Genomic DNA, 12,101 nt, shown 5'->3' on the forward strand with positions numbered 1-12,101 from the left:
ATGCAGATTACAGGGCTGCAGGCTCCGCCCACACAGGCCGGCAGCACAATCCGTGCCTGCAGGCGGAATAGTGGAGCAGGGAGAAGTCTTCCTGCTTCACTATTCAGAGTGCGGCTGGCTTGGAGAGGAGGAGAGCAGGGAGCTGAGCGGTGAGTGACAGGACCCAGCTCCCTGCGCTCCAGCAATATTGATGGAAGCGCTCATTGCTTTTGGCTTCTGGCAGCTGTGCTGTGGGCCCCGGCACTCGCCCGGGTATGCCGGGTGCTGACGCCGGCCCTGTCTGAGACAAATCCGTACAAATGGCACCTTAGGCCTCTTGCACACGAACGTTTGCACCCCGTGGCTAAGCTGCGGCCTCCAATGCACGAACACCAACCGTGGGGCAGCCGCAGCGGATCGCGGACCCATTCACTTTAATGGGTCCGCTATCCACCCGTTCTGCAAAAAGATAGGACATGTTCTATCTTTTTGCGGAACGGAAGTACGGGACGAAACCCCACGGAAGCACTCCGTAGTGCTTCTGTAAGGTTCCGTTCCGCATCTCCGGATTTGCGGATCTATTCAAGTTAATGGGTCCGCATCCGTTATGCGGAATGACCACGGAGCGAATGCGGTCCGCAATACGGCCACGGAGCGCATACGTTCGTGTGAAAGGGGTCTTAGGGTGAACTCGCATATGGCAGAATTTTCTGCCAGAAAATCCACATCAAGACTTCCCCCGTTATCCTATAGGGCTGAAAATTGTCTATCCCTGCGTTGTGTTCTGAATGTAAATGAATAATGTTAATAACGTTGTGTTGCTGATTTTCTGTATTAGAATCTCTCCATTCAGTTCAATGGGAAATTGATTCGGCAGAACTGAATGAAGAGTTTCCCATACAGGAAATGTTGCAACAAAATCCACACCATAAGGCTCCATTCACACGTCCGCAAAATGTGTCCGCATCCGTTCCGAAATTTTGCGGAACGGGTGCGGACCCATTCATTCTCTATGGGGACGGAATGGATGCGGACAGCACACAGTGTGCTGTCTGCAGCCACAATTGCGGAGAGCGGCCCCGTTTTTGGGTCCGCAGCTCCGCAAAAAGATAGAGCATGTCCTATTCTTGTCCGCAGCTTGCGGACAAGAATAGGCATTTCAATGGGGGTGCCGGGCTGGTGTGTTGCCGACCCGCGGGTCCGCAACACACCACGGACGTGTGAATGCAGCCTAATTCACAACCACAAAATCTGCTGCTTTCTAAAAATCCGCACCTGCTTTCTGGCGTTAAATTCCGCTGTGTGTGTGTGTGTGTACCCTAATATTATGTTTTGGAGCTGTCAAAACCACGTTTTTTTAATCAATTTCAGTGCTGTCGTTTGACGTGTTATCCATGTGGATTCTGCTCCAAAAACAGACACGTATTTTCTTGTCAGGAACCGGAAACCGCATTTAAATAATCCGCAATTGCATGAACGGAGATGCGGACTTCACTCTTAAATCCATGGCAAAACATTTCCTTTGTGAACATAGCCTTAGGCCTCATGCACACAACCGTATTTTTGGTCTGTGTCCAATCTGCATTTTTTCCAGAGAACACATGGACTCATTTATTTCTATGAGCCCGCGAAAAAAATGGACAGCACGCTGATGTCTTCCGTGTGCTGCCCACTTCCAAAATGATAGAACCTTATCGTGCTGGTAGAGGTGTGGCAGGATGCCATATTGCGTGTTAGGAGCGGTTCACATCACATTCTTTATAATCACCCACGCCCCAGGAAAGTCTATGGACACCTGGCATGGCATACATCACCCATAGGTTCACATGTGAAATGGCTGTATACTGACATTCCCTCTACGAGGCTGCAGTTGGCTTCTTATTCGTCAGTTTCTTATTTTACAATCATTTCTATTTTTTTTTATTGAATTTTGAGGAGACCTTATCGCCAGTAATAAAAAAAAAAGTTGCAGTGGGCTGTCCTAAAGGGAGATCAGTTGAAAGCAGCATTAAGATAGAAATGATGGGCACAAAAATGGGTATCAAAAAGTGGAATTTAAAGGGTTAAAGAGCCCCTTGTATACATTCTACTTATCTGCTCCCCAGCACCCGCCTCACTCCGGATCCCTGCATGGCCACCGCTGCATCTCACCATTGCTCGGATAAAAAACATCCGGCAACTGGGGGAGCAGCGAATAGCAGGCCGCGACGGGGACGAGCCTCCCTAGCATCGCGGGTGACCCCTTTTAATAAACCCGGGCCAGTGATCTTGCACTGCCAACATACAGAAGTTGGTATTTTGTGCCCACTTTGATACCCATCATTTCTAATTTAATGCCTCTTTCAACTGATTTCCCTTTAGGACGTAATTAAAGGGGTTCTGCAGTTTGTTTAAACTGATGATCTATCCTCTGGATAGATCATCAGCATCTGTCGGGACCCCCGCCGATCAGCTGTTTGAGAAGGCAGCAGCGCTCCAGCCTTCTCACTGTTTACCGCAGGCCGAGTGACGTCACAACTAGTATCAACTGGCCTGGGTGGGGCTAAGTTCTGTTCACTTGAATGGAGCTTAGCCCCGCCCAGGCTAGTGATACTAGTCGTGACATCACTGGGCCTGCGGTAAACAGCGAGAAGGCCGCGCCGCTGCCTTCTCAAACAGCTGAATGGTGTGGGTCCCGGGTGTCGGACCCCCGCCGAGCAGATGCTGATGATCTATCCAGAGGATAGATCATCAGTTTAAACTTCAGAACCCCTTTAATTAAAAAGACACCAAAAATACAAATAATGTGAATAAGAAACTGAGGAATAAGGAACCAATTTCAGCCTTGCATTTCCTGCTCCCACTTTGTTGTGTAAGGGCTCATGCACTTGTGCTACCCGTTACGTGCATGTAAGGACCGCAAGCTGCGCACTCCATTGCACGGGCACGGTCTGTGTGGCTGGCGCAGACCCACTCAACTTGACAAGTTCTTTTATTTTGCGGTGCGGAGGCACGGACAGAAAACCCACACGGAAGCACTCTGTACTGCTTCCATGGGGTTTTGTGACTCCGTTCTGAACCACACTTTCCGGATTCCGGACACATTCAAGTGAACGGGTCCTCATCCGTGATGCGGTGCATAAATGGTCAATGGTCCCGTGCCATTCATGTGCATGAGCCCTAATGGGAGGAATCCTGGTAAGCTGAGCAGTTCTCCCCAGTGCTACCCATCTTTCCTAGATACGGATATCACTAGGACTTTAGTTTGAACATATGACAGAATAGGATAACAGGTGATTTTATTATTATATGCGCAAAGACATCCCTAAAAGCTCCCACTGGAGGACTTCACTTCTCCCGCGCATGCGTTTAATACATTGTCCGCCATTTGCCCTATACCTCTCAGCCTGTGTTACTAGCGCTCGGAGCGTTAACGCGCATGCGCATAGTCAGTCACCAGTAGGGGGAGCCCTTGCCACTTCCTCTTGCAGTCCGTGCAGTTGAGCCGCAGAGACCCCGCAGTTGAACAGCTAATGGCGGCGGTTGTCGTGTGAGACGATCTCCTTCGTGAGGTGAGCGGGCTTTATCCGGACCCGGGGCTGGAAGACGGAGGATTTTGGGACCTCCCCGGTAACTCGATAATCTTTTCGGGTAATATTTTGTTTCCATGTTGAGGAACCTAACAGTAAGCCGCGCCTAGGTATGAGGGACGTGGGGCGGGTAATGGCTGGGACAAAATGGAGGCCGTCGTCTGAGGCGCAGTCAACAAGGCATCGAAGGGTGGCAGCTCAGCCCTCTGGTGAGGTATGAGGGGGCATGAGGCGCGTGGTTGAGGGGGGCTCCGAAATCCTGTTTCGTGTGAAGGTTGTGGCTGTGGCCCTGGAGGTCAGTGTGGGGTTTACTGACCGGGGCTATATGTGGGGACTTCTTCTTCCCCTTTTTTTTTTTGGGTGGGGTGGTATTGGGCATATTATAACCAGGACATCTGGAGGATTTGGGCTGTCTTGGATCACGTGAGGTTGGAATATCTCTAGGTTGGGTGGGCAGGAGGTGTATTAGGGTGTCATTTATGGTGTACTGGAGGCTTGAATAGGGGTCTTATTGGGTGCTAAGGGTCTGTGGTGTAGTTGAACATTTGCAGGTTCTGTGAAGGAAATGGAGGCTGAGACTGCTGCGTCCTGGACCCACCGACCGTTACCAGGATCGTGTACATCCGGCCTAATCCTGGTCCTAAGGTTTCCTACACTTGTGAGGCCTCGTGCACACGACTGTAGTTTTGGTCCGCATCTGATCCACATTTTTTTGCGGATCCATTCATCTCAATGGGACCACAAAACTCACGGACAGCACACCGCGTGCTGTCCGCATCCGTACGTCCGTTGTGCGGCCCTGCAAAACAAAAAGCTGAGCTTGTCCTATGACCTATGCTTGTCTTTTTTGTGGCGAATAAACATTTTTAACATAGGGCTGGACCTGCGGAAGGGAAAATGTGAGATGCACACGGCCAGTATTCCGAAAATCACGGAAGCGGACGCGTGCAGTAGTCTTTTTAGGCTAAAGTCACTCGGGCATAATGCGGACATGTTTACCATCCTGTTTATTGCGGCCCAACCGCGGGCGTGAAGGTATAGAATCGTCCGGCGTCTCAGAATCCATAAATCAGGGCTTTATTTAAGAAAATCCATTCATAAAAGTGGTGGCTGAAAGATTCAAGTGATGCCTAAGGCCTACGCGTTTCAGACAGCCTCAGTGTCCTTACTCAAGGCAGTGCCACGCTGCCATGTGAAGGACACGTCCAATCGCTTGTTATGTAGGGATTTTCTTGAATAATGCCCTGATTATTTATTTTTTTGTTCTGAGACGCCCGGCGATTTTCTACTTCGGTTATACATGTTTCCAAGCGGAGTCTGAGCAGAACAGATTCTGGGAGCGCGAGGAAGGGTGAGCTGGCGCCAAACTTGTGTAAAGGCATTGTTCACCTTCAGGGGCCTTTTGGCTGGACCTGCGAAGGGAAGCGTACTTACCTGCTCCCCATTGCCAGGTTCCAGCTTCTTCAGTCCCCCGCCACCGCATTCAGGTCCCATTCGTCACCATCTGGTTTGATGGCGGTCGCGTGTCCTGCTGCAGCGGCGATAGGTCGTATCACCTTAAGGAGCTGAAACCTGGTGGTGGGGAGCCGGTAAGTATCTGGGATTACTATGGATGGAAAATGTGTCTGTATTATACTGGTGTTAGGACACTCAGCCTGATCAATCTTAGGGGACATGCAGTAATTTCTGTGGAAGTCAGCAGCGTAATTCTTCATGACCATGTCCGCGCCTGCCGTGTGGAGTCCGCATTTTTCAATGCAGCCAAGAATAGGACAAGTTCTATAATTTGCGGAACGGACGCTGTTTTGTGCGCAGTGGAGCCGCCATGTGTGGCCGAACACTATTCTGCAGGGGGAGCTGTAAACTTGTATCGCTTATGGACCTCACGGTTCCTTTCTTGTATGAGGCAAGGATCAGTAATGCATTTTATGCCTGGTCGGATAACGTCTTGGCACTTCAGAGGAGGTTCTTATGAAGGGGGGGTTCTAGAACATCATGTGACATGTTTGTGGAAGTCTTAACTGTTCCATGATTTTTAAATAGCCCAATGTAATGTTCCTGCTCCGCTGCCTAGAGAGAGAGAGATGGCTATAATACGCGTAGGGATTATTGAAAGGTGCACGTGCTTTACCTGCTTCTCTGAGATCATTTCACCAGCACCGAGGGGAGGTATGGGAGAGGGAATCCGAGCCGTTAGTCCACCTCTACATGCAGGATAAGGCTACTTTCACACCTGCGTTGGGTGCGGATCCGTCTGGTATCTGCACAGACGGATCCGCACCTATAATGCAAACTCTTAGATCCGTTCAGAACGGATCCGTTTGCATTACCATGAACAAAAAAATAATTTTTTATTTTTATTTTTTTGTTCATGATAATGCAAACGGATCCGTTTTGACTTTACATTGAAAGTCAATGGGGGATGGATCAGTTTGAAAACTGAGCCATATTGTGTCAACTTCAAACGGATCCGTCCCCATTGACTTACATTGTAAGTCTGGACGGATCCGTTTGCTTCCGCACGGCCAGGCGGACACCCGAACGCTGCAAGCTGCGTTCAGGGGTCCGCCTGCGGAGCGGAGGACAAACTGTGCCAGACTGATGCATTCTGAGCGGATCCGCATCCACTCAGAATGCATTAGGGCTGGACGGATCCGTTCGGGGCCGCTTGTGAGAGCCTTCAAACGGAACTCACAAGCGGAGCCCCGAACGCTAGTGTGAAAGTAGCCTAAGCTGGACCTAAAGGAGAAACAGTAGAGGGCGCTACAGAGAGGAAAATGTAACGTGCATAAGCTGAACACTATTTCTATTGCATGTATATGACAATCAGTGCTCCAGACAATTTTTTTTTTTTTTTACCTAGGAGCCATTGGTCCTAAACTGAAAAATTTAGGAGTGAAATCAAAATTTTAGCCGCCAAATTTTAAATATAAATTGCCTCATTCACACAGTGTTTGGTCAGTGATTGTGAGCTAAAACCAGGATTGGAGCCTCCACAGAGATAAGGTATAAGGGAAAGATCTGCACCTGGTTTTGGCTCAAGATCACTGACTGAACACTGTGTGAATAAGGGCTCGTTCACACGATCGTATGGCTTTTTTAGTGTTTTGCGGGCTGTTTTTAACGGATCCGTTTTTTGTGGTTAGCAGTGGTTCTGTTCCGTTTTCCTTATGGCATATACAGTAATTACATAGAAAATATTGGGCTGGGCATAAAATTTTCAATAGATGGTTCTGCAAAAATGGAACAGATACGGAAGACATATGAAGTATTCAGTATGTGGTCCCCCTTGTGTTTTTTTTTTTTTTTTTGGCGGACCCACTGACTTGAATGGAGCAGTGGAACGTGATTTGTGGGCAATAATATATGTTCTATCTTTTTAAACGGAACGGAAATACAGAAACGGAATGCATACTGAGTTCATTCCGTGTTTTTTTTTTTTTTTTTTTAATGAATGGTTCCCTATATGGAACGCAAAAAACGGCCCATATACGGAACGCACAAAATGTTTGTGTGAACGAGCCATAAGGGCTCATGTACACGACCGTTGTTGTTTTGCGGTCTGCTTTTTACAGATCCGTTGTTCTGTATCTGAGTTTTTTCCCCTCTGATTTAGGTCCTCTTCCGTTATGTTATTTCACAAAACATAGCCGTATGGTTTCTGTATGCGATCTGTTTTTTGTGGATTGGAAACGGAAACAGTAACTTATTAATCACCAAACACATGAGCAATATGGGCTGTGCATAGCATTTCTACAATATGGATCCGCAAAATCCGGATGACATGCGTGTGTGTTCCATGTTTTTTGCCGAACCATTGACTTGAATGGGGGCTCGGACCGTGATTTGCAGACAATAATAGGACATGCACTACTTTTTTGCGGAACGGAAATACTAAAATGGAATGCTTTCCGTTTTTGCGGACACATTGAAGTGAATGGTTTTGCATAAGGTCCGCAAAAAAGAACGGAAGCGGAAAGAAAATAAGTTTGTGTGCATGAGCCCTAAGGCATTACTGTGTCCCGCATCTCTCCCCCTCATTCCATTTGGTCGTCTTAGGCTTCATACACACGTCCGTGGAACACGGTCCGTGAGATACCGGACTGGCATCCTTAGTGCAGGAGCGCACGGCGTCATTGGTTGCTATGACGCCGTGCGCTTTGTGCCTCTGCCACAGTACAGTAATACACTCGTATAGATCATACGAGTGTATTACTGTACTGCGGAGACAGCACAAAGCGCACGGCGTCATAGCAACCAATGACGCCGTGCGCTCCTGCACTAAGGATGCCAGTCCGGTATCTCACGGACCGTGTTCCACGGACGTGTGAATGAAGCCTTACAGCTGAACTTAAAGACTTGAACTTTTATCAGTGATGAAAACTATCTACATAGTTCAAAATTTAGGATTTATTGGTCCCAATAAACAGTCAAAATGTCAGCGTCGTCCTGTGGAATGAGGCCTCCTCTTTCTCTTAGATCCAAACCAGCATCTTGCTCAGGATTAGATGGCTCCAGTGAAGGGCCTTCTGAGCTCATTTGGATTAGATCTTCCAGTGTAGAAATATGAATTGATTGCATACTTTTGATTTTAAAGGGGTTGTCGGGGTTCAGAGCTGAACTCGGACATACCTCCATTTTCACCCCAGCAGCCCCTCTGACCTGAGCATCGGAGCAGTTCATGCTCCGATGCTCTCCTTTGCCCTGCGCTAAATTGCGCAGGGCAATGCATTTTTTGGAACCTCGGTGACGTCACTGAGCACACTGCCGGGCAGAAGTTTCCACCCAGTCGTGTGTTATTGAAAACAAAAGAGCCCTTGCCCTGCACGATTTAGCATGATGCTCCGATTCTAGCCTCAGGGGGGGCTGCCTGAACCCGGACAACCCCTTTAATTCTGTTTTGGTCTGATAAACCTTTGTTCACACTGGATTTGAGTTCTACTTTTTAATAGTTCCATCCTGGGGTATATATATATTAGGGATGTCCTGATACCAGTATCGGGACCGATACCGGGCATTTGCACGAGTACATGTACTCGTGCAAATGTGCCCGATACCACTGCCGATACCTGTGCACCGCTTCTATGTGTCCGTCCGCGGCCCCTGCATCTCGAACAGCTAACAGCTTCACAGGCAGTGTAATTGGAGCCTAGAGTGGAAACTAGCTCCGCCCCTCCCCACCCTCCAACCAATCAGAGGCAACCAGCACTGACTCACAGCACAGGGAGCGTAGTGCAGAGACTCAGAGAATCGTCTGACCGTTTATTAGTTAAAAGAATCCAATGAGTCACAGACCGTGTCATCGAGTCCCTGCCAGGCTTCCTGCTCTGCGGCTCCCTGTAAGTCCGTCCGGGGGGAAGGGGGGGCATTATTAGCATAGCATGTAGTGGAGCTGTGTGTGTACAGGGTGCATGTAGCAGAGCAGGAAGTCTGGGGTGACACAGTCTCTGACTCATTTGATTCGTTTTAACTAATAAACTCTCAGACGATTCTGAGTCCCTGCAATAACTATAATTACATCACAGTCTGCTCCACTGCATTCACTGCAGCAGAGCTGTGTTTGCCAGGAGCGAGTCCCTCTAAAAGTGATAGTGTCTGTCTTCTATGGCCTGGTCCTTCCCTTCCTGCCTGCAAGCTGCACATTGATCTCTAAAAGCAGGCATTAGGGCAAGAAGAAATATACATTACTGTATGATGGCCACAAGACTATTATACTGAGGAGGGGGGGCTTCAAAAATTGTTGTCCTGACTCCTTACAGTAGCGTCTCCTTGTGGCCGTCCCCATACAGTGTAACGTCTCCTTGTGGCTGCCCCCATACAGTGTAACGTCTCCTTGTGGCTGCCCCCATACAGTGTAACGTCTCCTTGTGGCTGCCCCATACAGTATAACGTCTCCTTGGAATGTTATAGTTCTGTTTTTGGGCCTTTTGGTTGGTCAGTGGTCAGAAAATACATGTGTGTGTATTTTATTGTTAAAATTAGTATCGGTAATTGGTATCGGTGAGTACTTAAATAAAAGTATCGGTACTCGTACTCAGTCTTAAAAAAATGGTATCGGGACATCCCTAATATATATATATATATATATATATATATATATATATATATATATATATATAATAAAATTTATTAATCAGCTTTTATTAAAGCAGTCCTCTGGGCTTTTAATATTGATTACTAATTATGCTCGCTGCTGCTAAGTCTATGGCAAAGCAGCAGCACTCATGAAGAGATACGGGAGGTCGCACTTGCACACTACGTGCGCCGTCTCCTTATACAGATGATTGGCGGGGTGCCGGGTATCAGACCCCCGCCGATCTGATATTGATGACCTATCTTGAAGATAGGTCACCCAGAGAACCCCTTTAACTCTCTTTGGGGAATTAAAAAAAACCTTTCCACGCCTACCATCATCTATCTGAACTTCCAGCACCGATGGTCCGCAATACATGGGAGACTGCAATTTGCGGTCCGCAGCACACGTTCATGTGCAAGAGGGTCTAAGGATACTTTCACACTCGCGTTTGGTGCGGATCCGTCATGGATCTGCACAGACAGATCCGTTCAGATAACACAGACGTCTGCATCCATTCAGAACGGATGCGTTTGTATAATCTTTAACATAGCCAAGACGGATCCATCTTGAACACCATTGAAAGTCAATGGAGGACGGATCCGTTTTCTATTGTGTCAGTGAAAATGGATCCATCCCCATTGACTTACATTGTGTGTCAGAACAGATCAGTTTGGCTCAGTTTTTTCAGACTGACACCAAAACGCTGCAAAACGCTGTTTGTTTCCTTATGTGTCCTCCTGCACTGTGTCCAACCATTTGTCTGTGTATACAGGACCTCCTTCGTCTTGTCCTTGATTCAGTCCTTCTGTGTTCCCTGTGGTGCTTTATGGTCCCTGCAGCAGGTCCTTTCTCTGGCACCCCCATCCCCAATACTAAAAATAATTAAAAAAAATGTACCCCCCTCACAATAGTATTGCCCTCATTGTACAACCTTCACAGTTGTAATGCCCTCTCTGTGCCCCTTTCACAGTTGTAATGCCCTCTTTACCGCCTTTGTATAAAAAAAAACACAGTAACTACTCACCTTGTCCCGTTCCTGAAGCTCAGTCCTCTCTCCCCTGCAGGCACAGATTGCTCTGCAGCACTGTGTGGGCAGAGCTTATGCAGATTTCTGGGCTGCAGGCTGGATGTCAGGGGATTGGCTCTTCTAACAGACGTGCCTAGCCTGGTGCGTCTGCTGAAGGAAGTTTTTTTTTTTTTTTTTTTTTCTTAAAGCTGCAGCGCAGCGGTGGGACAAGTCGCAAATGGCGATAAGACTTAAAAGTCTTATCGCCATTTGCAAATTCCTGGTCACGTTGGTCGCCATCTGGACCACTGATACTTCATTTGAAATACCCTATTTATTGCACAGCAATACTTTTTGTAGTGTAACCCATTTAATATAAGTGAGGTGAACACGCCTGAACCACGTCTGTCCTTGTGATCCCGGCACTTGGTTCAGAGCTGCTCACGTTTTGTCTGTTACATGTGGCAGTATTGGGACGTGCAGACGCCGTGCTCATCCAGACGCTGGCTGCCTGCCCAGTACAGGATGCATTGTGGGTAACATTTGTCATGGTGGATTGTGCATCACCAGCTCGTGTACTGAACACATGTGCCTGCCAGGAATAGAACTACTTGGTATTAAAACCTGATTTCTATGCAGTATTTGTAACTGGTTGTCATTAATAATGTTATTTGAGAATATTATTTTATAGTCCGCTTTCACAGATCTCAGTAGACAAAAAATGAGCATTGGCTACCCGAAAATTAGTTCAGTCCTTGCCTCTCTGCTCTTTGTGATGTCCATAATAATAAAATAGGAGTTTATGCTTCTTAAAAGCAGCCCGATTAGGTTGGATTTGCCAATAGCAATCGGGCTGTAGAAAAAAAAAGTTGGAATGATTTACATTTTTATCTTCCCCACTGTTTTTGGAGCTGCAGTATTCCTGTGTATGTGACAGAGGCCGATGTCTCATCTGTGTACGGATTGTCAGGATCTGGTCAGTAAAAAAACTGATGGTTTTGTGCAAAAATTCTGTCAGTTTTGTCTGCAGTTGTGTTCAGTGTGTGCGTTTTTTTTTCCACATGGATTCAATGAGTTTTGATACATTTTCAAGCATGTGAAGAACCGAAGGTGTAACCATTACATCTCCAGTGACCGTTGTGATAAACACATCGCAACTGAATGGTTTCCGATTTTCACACAAGCCCCATTCACTTCTACAGAGCCAGAACTGTGTGACAAACGCACAATCTAGAACATGCTGCTATTTTTCTTTTTCTTCCGTGAACGCAGAGATGTTGAGTGGAACATGTCAGGATTCAGTCTAGGAGTTGGCTACACACATTGCATCCGGACAGAAAACTTGCTCTTGTGAAAGTATGGAATAAAATGGGGGACATATATCAAAACTGGTGCAAAGAGAAGCTGCCTTAGTTGCCGCCTTAGTTGCCCAGAGCTGCCTTTATCCCTTTTTATTTTTCAGAGCTCATTT

At 47.3% G+C, this 12,101-nt stretch overlaps 1 protein-coding gene across 9 annotated transcripts in view; it reads left to right on the plus strand.

Annotated features, from left to right (window-relative positions):
- Nucleotides 1–3,422: 3,422 nt before the first annotated feature.
- Nucleotides 3,423–12,101, plus strand: part of DIDO1 (death inducer-obliterator 1) — a 63,005-nt gene continuing 54,326 nt past the window's right edge. For 3 of the 9 annotated variants that reach the window (XM_040438632.1, XM_040438625.1, XM_040438629.1), the window contains exon 1: nt 3,423–3,530. The gene's annotated coding sequence lies outside the window, so the exon portion shown is untranslated. Of the gene's footprint in view, nt 3,610–12,101 lie in introns of all 9 variants that reach the window. The other 6 variants (XM_040438624.1, XM_040438627.1, XM_040438628.1 and 3 more) reach the window with 3 other exon arrangements.

This window comes from Bufo bufo, chromosome 6 (assembly GCF_905171765.1).
Source record: "Bufo bufo chromosome 6, aBufBuf1.1, whole genome shotgun sequence".
NCBI lineage: Eukaryota > Metazoa > Chordata > Amphibia > Anura > Bufonidae > Bufo > Bufo bufo.